Source organism: Corvus brachyrhynchos, unplaced genomic scaffold, assembly GCF_000691975.1.
Source record: "Corvus brachyrhynchos isolate BGI_N302 unplaced genomic scaffold, ASM69197v1 scaffold83, whole genome shotgun sequence".
Classification (NCBI taxonomy): Eukaryota; Metazoa; Chordata; class Aves; order Passeriformes; family Corvidae; genus Corvus; species Corvus brachyrhynchos.
In genome coordinates this window covers 12,824,705-12,829,381 of record NW_008238464.1, presented here as the reverse complement: position 1 = coordinate 12,829,381, position 4,677 = coordinate 12,824,705, and the positions used below count along the sequence as shown (strand labels likewise).

General features: G+C 41.0%; 1 long non-coding RNA gene across 1 annotated transcript; it reads left to right on the top strand.

Moving 5' to 3' along the window:
* Positions 1 to 819: 819 nt before the first annotated feature.
* On the top strand, positions 820 to 2,738 carry LOC108447347. The gene is made up of 2 exons (XR_001862872.1): positions 820 to 921; positions 1,883 to 2,738. It is a non-coding gene; the product is annotated as an uncharacterized LOC108447347 (long non-coding RNA).
* The last annotated feature ends 1,939 nt before the right edge of the window (positions 2,739 to 4,677 follow it).

Below are 4,677 nucleotides of genomic sequence, written 5' to 3'. Positions count from 1 at the left end.
ACCGGGGGGGTGGTAAGAGCAGGAGCTGCAAGGTGTGGGGCAGCACCACATAGTGAATCTCATTCTCAGTGGGTCCATGGATTGAAAGCAGGGAGACCTGACTTTCCTCTAGTAAGTCTTTGCTCTGCCAAAGCTGCTAAATATAAAAAAAACACTGTGATTTTAGAGAAATGTGAAGTCTAATGTAGAAGAATGGATACCTTTTATTAATTGTGGTGATGCGATACCTTTACTGTATTTTTATATAAGTTTTCTGTACCCCAATGGTTCATCCCTACCTTCCCCACTCCTATTCCCACTTGGTTTGCCCCAGACCCAAGCCGCTCCCCCGGTGCTCCCTACATGGTTGTTCTCCTCCCCTTGTTCTGGCTCTCTCCCTATCAATCACCCAAACCCCTCCTGTAGTTCCCGAAGGTTCGGTGTCCATCACCTGAGCCCTCCCTAATTACCCTTATATGGCCCCCGTCATTCTCCCGAGACCCTGCCCCCTTGGATGCCTCCCCTCTTGGAAATCCCCTAAACCTCGATGCCCCATGGGACATGTGACCCCTCTCCCTCCACCCACCAAGACCATTGGACCAGATGTGAGTCCATCCCTTCAGCGTCCCTCCCTCCTAATCCGCTTATTGGTGCCTAGTTGGTTTACGCCCCTTGTTCAGCCCTCCTTTATAAGGCATGGGCGTGCTGGAAGCGGAGCTTGTCCTCTGTGAATTCCTTGCAATGGAGTTGGATTAACCCCCGGGGCAAGCTTCGTCGCTGCTTTTTATCTCGGCGGTCTCCCTTTTTCCGCCTGACAGCCGCTGTGCCTGGAGCTTCAGCTCCCCTGGGCAGAGCTGAACTCCTGAGGAGCAGCTTTAAAGCCAAGAGCCTCCAGCTGCTCCCCACTCCTGTCGAACACCGCAGGGGCTAGCCTGGGCAGTGGTCAGTGGCAGTCATTGCGACAATTAATACATTTTATTTAGATGTATTTTATTTAAATGCTTTCTTAATTTAATTTTGGACTTCTCTACCCGTAAGTTTGAAATTATCTAATGAAATCTTTTCCTGTCAGGTCAACCTAAATGTGTAGATTTTAGTGTAGACAGGACCATAGCATCAGAAGTCCTGCTACATTTTACAGCTTATAGGAAGGTTAAGTTTAAAAGCTGATAGGAAGGTTAAATATAATTTGGTCCAGAGGGCACAACTTCAGATGACAGCTTGATTCCCTTTTTCCACAAATCACTGTGGTTTTCCTCAGGCAAATTTCTTAGTCTTCAATATCTTCTCTCATCATGTGGGAAAAGCACTCCTGCGTTTCAAAATCCATATGGATAATAGTTTGCAGTTTCAATCTTCAATTACCATACTGGCCATAAAATGCAGAACTGCCTCTTTGAAAACAAAAACAACAAAAAAAATTAGGGAGTATAGCTTGCAATGATTTCTATGTTCTTTCGCATTTTCCTGCCATGCTTCCTTTATTTCTGTCTGTCATTAGTTTAATTGTAATTTCATCTGGCTTAAGCATCTGTCATTTTGTTTATCTTTTCTGTACTGTGCATACCAATAGAACTGCCTAAGTAACAGTACAAGAGTGTTTATGTTAATAACAACAGGCATACAAGGAATTGTTCTGTGTCAGGTGCTATCTTACAGCATCCCTTTGAAAGAACAGATGACCAATGAACATTGAACACCTGTTTTTTACATTCTTTAGTAAATGACTAATGTTTATATACAAAGAGAAGGTGACCTCAGTCACAAGCTCCAGGAGCTGGAAATCACACAGCCAAATCCCTGCAAATGCTACTCGGTTAGCAAAAACAAGTTTTCTTTTTGTGACTTCCAACTGTCAGTTTTATTTGTTCTCAGCTAACTCAAATATTACCTATCCACACAGGATCACAGGCCAAAGTACTTCCTGCAACCAGCTGCTGGCACCGAGTGTGCCCCACTGATCAATAAAGAGGGTGCTGCGAGCACAGGATTTACCTCGACAGAAGACTTGGCTGGTTATCAGAGAAAGATCCCATATGTAAGCCACACAAAGCCATACAGCATCCCTAGAGGAGGAGCAAACCCGATTTCCTGCCGGGCTGGGATGGAGGGCAGGCGGAAAGGAGGAGGAAAGGAGATACTTCCATTGTTTACAACAGAATAGAAATTCCAACTTGAAGGGACCAGAAGCAAAGGCCTGAGAAGGCATAATTCCTCCTGCCTCACGTGTTCAAATACAACTGGTTTTGAGAAACATTTTCATAAATACCTTCCAGGAGGAGAAGCTGAAAAGTATTCCTAATCTCCCCACAAAACATGAATGCATTTCTAGAGGGAAGAATATTTCATTGACGTGAAAATCAAGACAACACACTATATTAGATTCAACAGGCGCCTCTAGTTTGGAGGGAAACAGACTTTCCATATTCTTACTCCAGCGATGCTGGAGGCAAAGATAGAGGTATGATTCACAAACCACAGCCTCCAGTTTGGCTGCTCCTGGTACTGCAGGTTAAGAGCCAGCACGGTAACTAGCTATCTTTCCAAAGGAAATAGCCTGTATTGCAAGGAAACATTCAGAAGTCTTTATGAAAACTGAATAGCCAGATACTTTATGGCAGTACTGAAGCAAAAACCAGCACATTAATTATTATCATTAATTGGCATACACATGCCACTTAAATACAAACCAGCTTAATTACTAATACTGATTATGGGCATGCATTTCTTGGTTGCAAGAAAATAAAATATTTTGAGTATGTTTGCAGTATCATTTGCAGTCCTAAAAGTTGTTCAATGGGAACTTTACTTACCCACTCACAGGGCAGATGCATTTTGGTAACCCACTCATATTTGAAAATTATGACCAAAGAATATAAATGTTACCTCTTTCATGGTTCTGTTTGTTATTTTAATTCTGTTTTTCATATTATGTGTTTTGTCATCTTTCGTATAATTATATTTACTGAAAGCTGCCTATGTATAGATCTAAAATCTTTTCCCAGAATTCATGTTACTTTAAGTTTCTTCTTTCCATCTTCATCTCTTTTTTTGGAACCCAGACCAAGCATGAAAAGTTTCAGCCAGAAAAAATGTTTATGCTACTAGTCAGGGCACAACATGTACCTACGTAAATGCAAATACTCCCTCTTGCTGCACAGGATTGCAGTTTTTTTCTGGCTTTGTAGATCTTTATTAGAAAGCCAATTTATGGGTAGTGCTGATCCAAATGAGAGCTGTCATGGCAGTTAAAGTAGGTGTAGCACCATTCATTTTGAGGGCAGAATAAGTTCTGCATATCTAGTTTTTGCCTTCTGTCTTAAGGATTACCTATTAATGTTACCTGGTAAGGAGTTTCTCTTCTCCACCCCAACTGAATTTTGATTTTTTCATTTAGATAAAATCCCTAAAGCTGGAGTGGAAGGCAACTTACATATTTAGGTGTCCAATACTGACTTGCAGACCAAGAAAAAGGAAAGCTTCTAGTCAAAAGCAAGTGAGGATCAATTACCCATGAATGTTTTGAAAAATCCCATCCCAAACTGTCTGAGCACAGTGTACTGGGCAGGTAGCCCCCTCTCCCAGCTTCCTTAAATCAGTGTCGAATGGCATGGGCTCAAATAGCATGTGTTTAAATGGTAGAGCAAAGGGCAACTTATTAACTGGCTTTGATAGCTGTAAGATTTTTGCACCATTGTGTTATCTTAGTTCTGTAATGTCTAATTATATAAATCCTTCTGAATGTTTATCGTAGAGTTTAAAGTGGATTTTATACTCTGCTAGCCACATACCTTAATTACAGATTTAAAATTAGACAGGATATTAAAAATCAGGTGTTTCTTACCTGGTCAAGGCTGGTTTTAGTTGTGTATGTGAGAGAACCACAAGTTATTTTTAAATAAAAAGCTAGGTTTATTTTGTTTTCTTTCTATAAATTCTCCAAAGGAAGGAAGTCTTTACCAGAAGGCTTCACAGGTTGGTTTCCTTTTACTGGCATAAGAGATGTCATTTGATGGTTTGCCTTGAAACTGAATCCAAACATATCATCACTGCCTGTCCAGGCCCTCCTCCAGATTAACTTCATCAGCCAGATTAAAATGTGAACCTGAAACATTCACAAGAGTTTGGCATGTGATACACAATGTGTTTCTCAGGACATGGTTTTTGTAATGTCCGATCTCCTGAACTGTCACAGATGTGAGAGTGCTGTGGAAGGGAGATTACCAAACAATGTCAAGCACCAGGAAAATTAGATAAAAAGGAGAAAAACCTCTCTGGCATTAGAGAAATAAGGTCTTCAGAAGACAAAGAGTGTCTGCTATAAAAACTGGAAAAGAAAAAAGTCTTTCACAATAATCATAATTATTTTGCCTCAGTAGTATAATTTAGTCATTAAAAAAGAGTTGCTGTAAAATAAGTATATCCTTCATAGCTACATCAATAAATTATCATGGAAGTGGCTGTCCCAGCTCAGGCTGCAGTAGACAAAGTGCTCTATCATGTTGCCACGCTCAAATGCAGCTTTCACAAGAACTGAACAAGCATTAGGGTACAGTGCTGTTCCTGTGTTAGATCCATGCTGTTGCAGTGGGGATACTGCAACACGCATATATCAAACCAGGAGTCCCGTGGAAAGGAAATATATATGGACAGACAGATTCTTGCTAGATGTTTCAGAGATGTTTATTTCTCCAGCCA